Here is a 12,008-nt window from a genome sequence, read left to right as displayed (position 1 = left end):
GTGAAAGATACTCCAAAGGTTTAAAAACAACATAAAGTGCTGTTCTGGAAATAAAAAAAACACGGTTTGATCCATCCATGCTTAAATTAAAGTGAAATTCTGAGTATGAAATCCATTAGTGGTTCCTCAGACCGTCGAGAACCACGACGGTGCTTTATAGAGCATAATAACCATAAATAGAAATCCACATCTCTGATGATGTGATGGATCTGGGCTCGGTTTCTTTGTGTTTCCTCACTCTGTGAACTATTAGACAAAGGTTAGACAGCTTTTGTCTGTCTCTTATATTCTCCTTCTATCGGAAACCAAACTAAAAAGCTAGTGTGGGATCGTCTGACTGATTTGCAGCTCTTAGCTGTACGTATGTAGGTGGCTTTACTAGAGTGTCCAATTTTTATTTTTATTTTATTTTTAAGTTGATGTCCAGGAATTGGACTGGCAGCTTTACAGCTCCTATGGTGTTTCAGAGAGACAGGAGGAAGGAAATGAGAGAGAGGCAGACAGACTTAGTTATCTGCCTGTGGAGCTGGCCTTGTCTGACCACAGACTGGATTGGTTAAATGCGTAAAAGTAGGAGTCAAGAAACCACAGCAGCAGTGAGAAGTGCACATGCATTCCTGGGCATTAATGTCATATTAATTTTCAGCCTATAAATATGTTTTTTTTAATTGTTCTTTTCCCTGTACATGGAATTAAAATGCAATAAACATACAAACAAGCAATTTTAATGACTTTCAAAAAGAGAGGTGCACAAATAGAAACCCTCCTAATTAAACACGCAGGCTCAAATATGTACACTATAAACCCGAATTAGTAATCATTACGAAAGCTGCACACAGTATGGGATAGTCTAGATCAGTGGTCCCCAAACTTTTTCTTGTGGGGGCCACATAACTTTTCCCTTCTCTGGTGGGGGGCCGGAGTCAGTTTGTAACAGAAAAAGTGTGACGATTGTAAGAGTGCCTAAATGTAAAAATTTATTGTTTTCCAGAAAACACAGTCAAATAACTCTTTCTGGGTTCTTCACAGAACAAAAGTCGGGAAATAAATAAATAACACTATTAATGAAATAAATAATAACCAAATAACCCTCTCTGGGTTCTTCACAGAAAAAATCCAGGAAATAACACTATTTATAAAATAAATGTTCATAAAAATGTTCTGTATTTTCCGGGCTATAAACCTCAGATATATCTCTGCCGCTCCAGGTTTTCTACAACGATGCAGCAGCAGCAGAGGGGGGCGGACACCCAAAATTTGAGTCATAACAGGTCAATTGAATATCACATTTGTTACGGTTGAAAAAGAGAAAGGTGCCAAGATTAGATTTAACGGAACTGATTATGGTAGTTTCTGAACGGTAACTGTAACAGTAAAAGTGATGACCCTTCGTGTTGCTACTAGCATGTGCTGAATGGAAATAGACGCCGCCGCTGCCTTTTTCTTCTTCTTCTTCTTCTTCTTTAGATTTCAACGGCATCTTGCATCCATTATTGTTGCACTACTGCCATCTACTCCTAATATTTATGCCTAAAATACTCATAATGATCCCAGTATTATTTAGAAAAACGAAAAATCTTCTTTTTCCAGTCAATGCTATTTAACTGATCAACAACATTCTCAAATTTCAATTCCCTATTAAAACCTAATTCCGTTTTAATGGGTGCTTTCTTCTTTTATTTCCAATTTTGACTTCCAATGATTCACTTCCTGCTAAAGAGCCCCCTGGTGGTCGAAAAAAAATCCAGATATAAGCCAGATGGTTCAAAGCTTAGGAAAATAAGTAGCGGCTTATAGTCCGGAAAATACGGTATATGAAAAAAAAAAAAATCTAAATGCTCTCTGATATTGTTCAAGGGGCCGGACCAAATGTGGAAGGCCAAGTAGTTTGGGGACCATTGGTCTAGATTCTACAAAATCAAAAACCAAACAAATCAAGCAAAGTCTACATAAAGTCGCATCTCATTGCTAAAGAACTCAAGGTTTCAGTACTAATAAGTCACTAATAAGTTACTCATGTTTATCAGTAATCATAACTCACGCTCTTTAGAATTGTTAAATGTAAATTACAATTGATTTATTTTTGTACTAAATGCAAAAGTAACATTTTAAACATGTAAAGCTGATTAAACATCACGATGTTGAAGACTTTAATCATTAATGCAAAACAATGAGCAGGAGGGTATTTCAGAATAAGAAGAGTATAAAGTTCAATTTATGCTGACATCCATGCTGCTTTTACAAAATGCACAGCTTTGTCAAGACAATATACAACTTTTGCACAGGAATTCAAAAGAAAAAAACAATTCCCCTCAATCCTCAATGGGCTCTTCATGAATCAAATGAGGTGGTTAGAGAAAAAAATCAAAACAGAATTGAACGAACTAACAGCTGAACTACCAAACAAAATTCACCGGTAAGAACTTGTGAATGAGAGCTCAGAGCCATTAGCACAGCAAATACTCAGTTTGAGTAGTTTACAATTCACATTTTGTTTAGTAACGATCCCACCTTTAAAAAAAAAACAAAACAATGAAAAGATTAGTAGTAATAGGTTTGCTTATTATGTAAAAGAACATTTGGGTTTACAGTGCACACACCCACTATTATTTGGTTAAAAATCATTTGGAGGGTTACAGAGAAACTACACAACATGCTAGCATCTCCTCACCTGCCAATTGGACCAGTACATTGAACAAAGCGGGTAGGTAAAGTTTTCTTCTGCCCCACAGGATATCAAATGATCAAGGCTCTCGTTTCATACCAAACAGATTAGTGTAATTTGTTGATTTTAGCTAATCTCCCTTTCGCGTTAACAGCTGCTTCAGTATTCTGTAGCTACTCTTTTAAAATGCTCCAGAAAGCATGCCCTTGTTTACTTTATTGGCTTGTGGCATTTTAAAATTGACTTTACAGTTACGTAGTTGACCCATAAAACCTTTAATGGTGAAGCTCTTTTCTGTTCGTCAAATTCCCAACAATGCAATGTGGAACTCTCTGTCTGATTGTCTGGTTATCGTCTCTTACTGAGAGCCTCTCAGTTCACATCGGAGAAGCTCCTGCATTTGTTTTTAACTAATATTATGGATCATTTTTCTACTTTTGTGATTACCATTCTTTCTTTTACTGCGATTTGTGCAGTTTTATTTCGCAGCTAAATTTTGTGCAGCCTTTTGTCCTTGTTTTGATGAAATTGTTGCCTGTGGTTGGGGAACTGAGTTTATCGCAAACAAATGAATAAATGCCATCTTAAAAAAATAAATAAGTCAGTATTGTTTAAGAACTTTACCTACAGAGTTAGTGACCCAACGCATTCAACCATCTACGTGCTTGTTCAGAACAGCGATTCAATCCAAGTGTCTTTGATTCCTTACGTCTAAAACTTTTTTACCAATAAACTGAGTGTATTGAATTTGCACCTTGTGATGGAATTTGTTGTGAAATGGCTCTATATAAATAAAATAAAATAAATTGTTATTCCCAGTGTTGTTGTTTAATAGTTAATCTTTTTTTGAATGCTAGGATTTGATTTTCCATGACCTCAACGCATCATAAAGACTTTCTCCGCTTTTTCACAGTTACCTCTTGACTGCCGTTATTGCCTCCCCGGTGGTCGAGAGAAATATATAAAATGTCCTTTTTCACTGAAGCAGAAAAGTTTTTAAATGAAAGTCAATATCATAGAGCTCCAGCTGGCCTAAAGCGCCAGTTTTACTGTTTATATTTGTATTCTCTATATTGCCACAACGGCTGTTGCTGTGTGTGATTCCTCTTTGCTTGAGCTAAATTTCAATTTCCCTACGGGGACAAACTAAAGATTGAAGAGTAAATTTATAGGTCACTTTTAGCAACCAATTTATAATAATACCGAATAGTTATGCTCTGCAAAGAGAGCAAAATTCATGCCTCCATCAACAAATCTCCTGGTTCTGAATCAGCAAAGCAGCTCTGGCCGAGTGTCACTGAAATGTTTATTTTCCAAAATGTTGCGTTAGCTTTATGCCAGATGTAGCAGGATGAAAACATTACAGAAAGTCTCACATTTTACCCAGTTTACAGAGTATTTTCCTTAAAGGTTCTCTTAGTTTGAGCAGGTGCGATATGAGGGTTTTTGTAATGACCTTGTTTCACATCTGATCTCGGGTTCCTTAGGTTGGGGCAGGAAGTGTTTCTCTGTGAGATCCTTCAGCCTACTTCGTGTTGTCAGACAGGTTCTACACAAATAATTTCTCGATTTCTACAGATAAAGCTTTTATCTGTCTTACTTGTGGCTCTTGAAGTAGAACCAAAAAAAAGATTCTGATTCACAAAAATGTATTTATTATTTCACAAGAGAAGCTACCTAACATTTTTTTATAATAATTTGGAGTAAAATCTGATAACTTAGTCCTAATTAACAGAACAGATATAAAAAAACTTTTAATATAAAACGCTGGTTTAGAATCCCATATTCACACTACAAAAAGGATCTCACCTTATTATACGCATTGATTAAAAACTAAAACACATCTTTGATGGCATACTTGAGTAATCCTCTTAAAAAAAAACATTTCCTTATTGAAGCTGCTCCTGATCCTCTGATTGGTTAGAAAGGTTTCGCTCTCAAAGTTTCCACGTTAGACACAGACGATGTACAGTGCTGCTTGTGTGAACGACCCTCACAATCCACTTGTGTCTCCCCTCTGTGGAGGAGGCTCCTCACCTCTCACCCGCCGGCTGAGCGCTGCTCTGCTGCTTCTGCTGGTCGTACATGAAGGTCTAATAAAGTGCAAAATGACATATAGCCCCCCACAAGAACCGCGACTCAGATCCGCCGTAATCATTTCATCCAGCTATACATCATGGGTAGATAATCACCACCATTTTTCCAGATATTTTTGGCTCTGTGAAATTATGAAATATAAATGTCTGATAATGAAGTGCCCAGCAGAGATGTGGCTGTCAGGCTGAGTGGTGGAGATTAATGCTTTGTCCTCAGGTGAACAAGACTCGCAGACATGAATCAGTGTGACATGCGTTCCAGCAACATCAGAGCCGGCTGCACTTATTATCTCAGTGGAGAGCTCAGTGGGTTTGTTACTGGTTCCCTTGCGCATAGCATGTCCGTACTGGTGGCAGCTCAGCGTGACACTCGGCAGCTTGCTGTGATGATTGTGACGGGACCCCTCCGCTGCTGCCGATCACAACTTGCTGCTTGTTGTTTTTCAGCTTTTTGTCCTTCCTGTTGCTTGATATTTTTCCTGCTTTTGTTCCTTCAGCTCTCATTTTTTCCGGCTAGGATTGAGCCTCTTCCCCCCGGTGGGGAGCTCGGCTGTAATCTGCACACTGAAACCTGATAACATTATGCTTTGACAATTACTTAAATGACTGAGCAATAAAATGCTAGGAGCCGTGTGATGTCGGCCAGAGGTTTGTGGGCTTTTTGGAACAATGGATTTAGCAATAAACTCACAAATGTTTGCGGTTAGAAAGAATGTGCAACAGAAGGATGTGACTAGATGGAGAAATAACCTCAAACTGGACATCATAGGTTATGACTGACGTATTTTGATTTGCAGTCTATGGGCTTTTTCTCAACTGTCCAGGATATTCCTGCTGACCTAATGAAGGTTTATTGTTGGAAATGGAAATGTCAACCACTCTGTTCTTGGTCCTAAGAGTCCAAGAACATGGACACCGTTCCATGAAAACTGGAGGTTATTATTTTTTTTCTTTTTAAGTCAATTAATTTCACAAGAAGAAGAGAGAACGGAAACATTTTGAGGAAATAGAGGAAATCATTCAAATGTTAGAAGCTTCCCAGGAAGAGGAAATTAATTTTAATGGGTGTCTAATGTCTAATGCATTCTGGGAGTTGTCCAAATGTTGCGGTGGATGTAGGTTATGTTCTGGGGTGGGGTTGGGTGGATGGCCTTGGACTCTATGGGGCTTGGTGGCGGTGCTGCTGTGGAACCACCAATGATGTGCCAATACTTTACTCTCTTGGTGGTTAGAGGTGGGAAGGCATTTTCTTCTCCAACCTCAGACAACTTCCTCCACCTGCTCCATCTCACCACACCCAGGGCCTTGGGGTGCATCACTGTAGGTACAGGAAGGGTATTCTATCCCCAAGATGTCATGTCGGCATGGGTCCCAATTTTATTGTAAATGGTAAACTGCCTGCATTTGTATGACATTTTTTCAAGTCTAGATGACCCCAAAGCGCTTTACACTGCATTCAGTCATTCAACCATTTCTGCACCCATTCACCGGCTGGTGGTGGCAGGCTACTGGATAGTAGCCAAAGCTGCCCTGGGGCAGTCTAAGGGAGGTGAAGCTACGATGCAGCTGACCACCACCAGCAGGCAAGGCGGGTGACCAAGGACACAAAGACAGAGACAGACTGAGTAGAGATCAAATGGTCAACCCACCATTTGCAGGACAAAACTTCTACAACCATCATCTATTCAACAACTCAGACTCTCTTACTTGCATTCTCATGACTAAGACATGAAAGGCCATGGAACTGGACATAATTATTGACATCCAGACGAGGGTCTGTCCGATCGGCCTCGCCTCTGGTGCATGCAGCGCCACCCTGGAATGAAAGGGACCATCTCCTGGGTCCAGGACCTGGTTGCCCCTTTTGGGTGTTGTTACCTGGACCTGGGAGTGTAGAGTGTGTATGGGGAGTGTGAGTGTCCTTATAGCATTTATTCTTGTGTCTCTTTATGTTGGATGTGTGAGTGTGAGTGTCTTTGTGTGCCCATCGTCACACTCCCTGTCTCTGCTTGTAGACCGCCGCCTGATCCTCGGTGTCTGGGATCGGGTGTGTGCCGGCTCACTCTGATAACAGGGCTGCCTCCTTAAATCTTCCCTCTCCCTATCTGGCCACCCCTATGGAAATGTTTTGGGGGTGCCACTGGATCCATTGTGTACTACATTGGTAACTGTGGCCATCCTGCTAAATTAGTCAAGTTTAAGGAAATAGTTTGAGTCCTGATCCCTTCCTTTTCCAATATGACTTGACACAAGTGCACAAAGCAGGATCCACATGGAGGAGCGAGTTTGGTGGGAAAGAACTTGCACAGAGTATTGATTTCAATAAGCCCGCCCCCTTTTTGAAAGAAATATAATGAAAACTGACAGATAAATGTCCTGCTGGAAGGCTATTTAAAAGTTCCCATAATCAGACTCCTAAACGTTGTGGAAACTCTCCTGGGAAGAGTTGCAGCTGTTGCCGCTTGAGAGGATGGAAGAACTACTTATTAAACCACATGGATCAGGAATGAGATGTTTCTCAACTTCATATGTTTGCAATGGACTCTAACCCACTTCCAAATTCCTCAACTGCACAGAAATCAACAGCTTTTTGCCACAACTGGTTCCTTCTAAAAAGATTTCCTTTTTTGCTTTTACACAGTTCAAGTTGGAGACGCTAAATGACGTCTTTGGAGTTTCTAATGCTCAGTTTCTCTTTGTGTTAAGCATTAACTGAGCCACACAGAGCGGTTTCTTGGCAAACACTCACATTTACACAGAAATAACAAGCAAGAGAAATAATTGCTTCCCTTTGGTCTACTACATGAGAGGTTTTCTGGCAGCTCCCTGCAGACACATGCTCAATAGGTGTGAGGTCACGTAATTGTTACACTGTTTGGTTACGTCTCAACTGTTCTCATGTCTGTCAGAGCATTGATCACCCTCCCTGCAGAGACGCCCCTGGCTGCAGATTGCCTGCTCTGTTTAGTTCAAACATAAACCATTTGTCGTTTCAGTAAACCCCAGGCTGCCGGGATCTCTTCACAAGCCTGCAGGACTGCGGCAGCTGGTGGGTTTATCTAGTCTCAGCTGTTTTGTTGGTGTAACATCAGTAAATGCTGGAGTTCTCCCCGTGCGGCATCTTTTAGTCAAAGCTATGCAGAAGCCCACGGACTCGCTGAGAAAAGAAGCGTTCTATTTGGTGTTAAAAAGAATCTGCTGTTTGGCGATTTTAAATTGCATTTTTGTTTATCTCGTGTTGGGTTCACAGTGTTTTAAACGTGAGAGCATCAAGAACGATAATCCGCTCTGTGACTCATTCCAAGCCAGGTGCAAGAAAAGTACAAGTGTCCAACGTATGTGGGTATAATGTTCAGCCTAAAACTATCCGTACCTGTGTCAGATATGATTTAAGCAAGACGTTTTTGTATTTTTGAATGACTCAGTCAAACTTGAATCTGATACAGAATCTGTGGAGGGAATCAAAGATCACCAGACTGTTAGAAGGCTTTTCAAACTCAAAGACCTGGATAAATCATTTAAATGCTAATAGAAACATGCGGAAAGCTGCTCAGCAAACATAAGCGTCGTCCATTGATGACTTGGAATGGTTTAGAGAAATTTTAACAAGCCATTTAAAAACAAAGAATAATTAAACACGCAGACCTTCTGGAAATTGATACTCTTTTTGAGAGACACTGTCTCATTTCCTCTCAGAAACAAACTTCTTAGTTGAATGAAAATCATTTTAAACCTAAATCAGCCAGGGATGTGGATTGTTTGGGGGTTAACTCTGGTGCATTTGGATTTGTTTTCATTTTAAGTCTAATTATTTATGCTGTTTGGACTAAATAAAAAAGTAAGGAATTAAAAGTGCATTAAGTCTTCGACCTGGTGACATTATTTTCTAAATAGCATTCTGGATTGCCATCAACGACTCCTTTTTCCTGATTGCTCTGCTTTATGTCAGTGAGTGTATGCCGCTCACTGGATTTACTAAGCAGATTTTAAAAAAGCTTCACTTTTACTGAGCAGAGCAGAGCAGTAGGCGATGTTGGGGTAACGACGGTACAATAACCACTCAGTGCAATGAGTCACAGGAAGAGTGAGCACAAAAAGAGTAACTCATGTTGATGTAATCAGTCTCTTATTGTTTGGATTTGCAGCTCCATAATTGCTTGTTTTGGATTTTTTTTTCTGTGACAGATCGAGTGTGGATGTAACTTTACAGGTTTATAATTGTTATCAATTGTTATTTATTCAGCAACCACTAATTAGTTCATGCGCTGATGGTAGGAGATGCATTTTATGAACCTTTCTGGATTCAGATGCTTTTGGACCAATGTCTTCTTGACGAGCGTCGCGCGGCCTCTGGCTTTATTGCCTCTCTGCTTCAACAGATTGCTCCAACAGCGTGTGATTGAGGGCTGTGCGATGTCAGGAGGTATTGGTTGTTGAGGATGGATGAATGGATGTGAGGAGGTGGAAGTCAGAGGGTTTAATGATGAGCCTATAGTGAAGGCGGGGGAGGAGGGTCAGTGTGAGGCTGGGCGTCTCCGGCGCTGATGTGTCACCAGCTTTCATCAGTTCAATAAGTGGGAGAGAGACGATGGAGAGCAGATTAATGGGATGCTAGCAATGAGATGAGGGAGGAAGGTAAATGGGTGAAAGGAGGTGGAGGGTGGCTGAAAAACTGGGATTTTAGGAAGATATGTATGTGAATGCAGTGATATGAGAAAGTGTTTGCCTCCGTAAAGTTTTCTTCTGCTGTCATGCTTTGTCACGCTGAAATGTTTCAGATCATCAAGCAAATTTTAATGTCAGTCCCTTGTATCTACAAGTGCAGTGAATCCTTTACGTCGACCTGCGTGGATTTTCTTCTTTGCAGAATTAAGTTGTTTATTTAGCGCATGGACAAAACATAATCTCTTTTAAATGTATGTCTGCACTTTAACTAGGCCACTCCAAAACCTTAATTTTGTTATTTTATTTGATGCACTCATAGATGGACTGCTGCAAAACTCAACCGAGCCTGAGTTTCGGGTCATGAACTAATCGTTCTGTTGTCTTGTTTTCTAGAGAGCAGAATTCATTGTTTGGTCAATTATGTTCTGGTGTGAAAGAAATTTATAACAAGTCATCCCGGTCCTGTAGCATCACACTACCACTAAAATGCTAACTGCATTTTTGCCTGACATTAATATTTGTTTGCTGATTTAAAACATAAGTGTGACAGAAATAACATTATTTCCCTGAGATGTAGCGGAGACGTTTTAAAAAGTACTTGATATGATACAGTGGTGCCCATAGAGATTTTAACATAAAGATATGTTTGGGGGAAAAAAAAAAGAATTGCTCATTTTGAGTTTAGTTGATGGTTATGTCTCATTGTTATTGTAAGAGGCTAGTAAAAAAGTGCTGCAATAAGAACAGAATCATTATCTCGCTCTAAAATGTTTAGAAAATTACAACTTTTGTTTTGATTACATTTATTCAGAAATGAAGAAAATCCTACATTTTGAATTTAAATTCAGTTTACAGGACTCAAGGCAAAGTTCCCAAGAGTTTTTTGAAAAGAAGCAGCCCACAGCATCACAAATCCACCACTATGCTTAACAGTGGAGTTCAGATCCTTTTTTCACCCGAAACACCTGTATATTTGTCTTACCTGACTACAGCAAACAGATCCTACTAAGAGTATATAAGCATATTGTTTATCTCCAAATATGCTATGTTTGTTATGTTTGTTTTTGGCAAGTCAGAAACAATTTCAAGATAAGATTTTATTTGGATTGCACCGTTCATACACAAGGCAATATAAAGCACTTTATACGATACCAGAAAGGACAAAAAGGAATATTTTACAGAAAATTGACTGATAGATGGAACTAATGTGACACGTTATAGTTAAGTCTGGGTGACTGGATAATTTCTTGTCTTAGTAAAAATAATTTATTTTAGATAAGGCTGATTTCCCCGCTCCCGTTAGCAAATGACTGTAGTAACATTAAGAGGTTTGATTTTTCAAAAGATTTTCAGTGTGAGATCATGCAGCTAAAGCAAATGATAAATTGATTTTTACACATCTTTACCGCGGATGCTCATCAGCATCATGGATGTCGCATACGGTAAAATTAGAGTTCTAATTTATGCTTCATTTAAGCAAACTCAACGTGCCAAATGGCAGCAGTAATTCGCCTCAGTGCAGGATGTGTTTATGTTCGCCCTGTCAGGATGTCTCCTGTGAGTTTCTCCCTGGACAGAGCTGAGGCTTTCCCTGCTCTTCATGTGGCAAAGTCATCATCTTCCCAAATGGCTGTGTGAGCGTTGTCATGGCTGACCCCTGCACTACAACAGCACAATGTTGATGCTGTTTTCATCACGAGTTAATAAATCCCTATTACTCAGACTGGTTCTTATTGTGTTTATTTGCCTGTAATTAGCTTTTCATGCTTTATGTGCTTTTCTAATCCCAGACCCAAAAGAAGACCCAGCTGAATACAAAAAAAAAAGATGGTTCCCGAAGGGAGAGAGTGCGCTCGTGTTACAGGAGCATTATTCATCCAGCTGGAAAGTCAGAAAGGATTGAGAGTCAGCTTACTATTAGCGCAGGCTGCAGTTAGCATTCAGCGTGTATGAGTAAGCTCCCAGAGTTTATACAAACAGCACAGGTATTGTTGTGGAACAGGTGAGCTCTCTCTATACAGTCAGTGTAATCTATCACATACATTGAATGTTTACATCTAAAAAAAAAAGAGCATTTAGAGGCTTAATAATGACACACAGATTTAACAAAAGAGCAAACAAAGTCCCTCGACGTCTGTTAGATACTTTTCCTGGACATGTTGCTCTGTGTGAATGGTTGATTTTATAAACTAAATGACAAATAAAATAAAATAAAATAAAATCTTTACATTTATTTAAAATACCTGGCCTTCCATGGAGGTGTGCACAGCGCTGGCACTGCCAGAGCGCCTCCTGCTGTTAGTGATGGTCTTGAAATGGTTATATTTTACAGTATTTAAACAATTCAATAATTAAAAATTTCCAGAATTTTACTGTAAAAATACAGTTTAAATACAGGTGCTGCTATTGTACTGTAAATTAGTGACTTTTTTTTACAGTGTAGGATCCCAGCACGATTGGTTTAGTTTAAAAAAAGTTTTGATTTCTAGGAAATGTAGTCCCATCTGCAGGAATAGCAAACAGTTTCGACTATTGTTTAAAAAAACAATAGTTTTTTTAAAACTATTGTTTTAAAAATATAT

The 12,008-nt window shown here is 39.4% G+C and overlaps 1 protein-coding gene across 2 annotated transcripts in view; it reads left to right on the top strand.

The window, feature by feature from the left end:
* Positions 1-12,008, top strand: part of kcnc4 (potassium voltage-gated channel, Shaw-related subfamily, member 4) — a 30,131-nt gene that overhangs the window by 7,476 nt on the left and 10,647 nt on the right. The window lies entirely within an intron of this gene.

Source organism: Poecilia reticulata, linkage group LG7 (assembly GCF_000633615.1).
Source record: "Poecilia reticulata strain Guanapo linkage group LG7, Guppy_female_1.0+MT, whole genome shotgun sequence".
Classification (NCBI taxonomy): Eukaryota; Metazoa; Chordata; class Actinopteri; order Cyprinodontiformes; family Poeciliidae; genus Poecilia; species Poecilia reticulata.
This window is presented reverse-complemented; position numbering and strand designations above follow the sequence as displayed.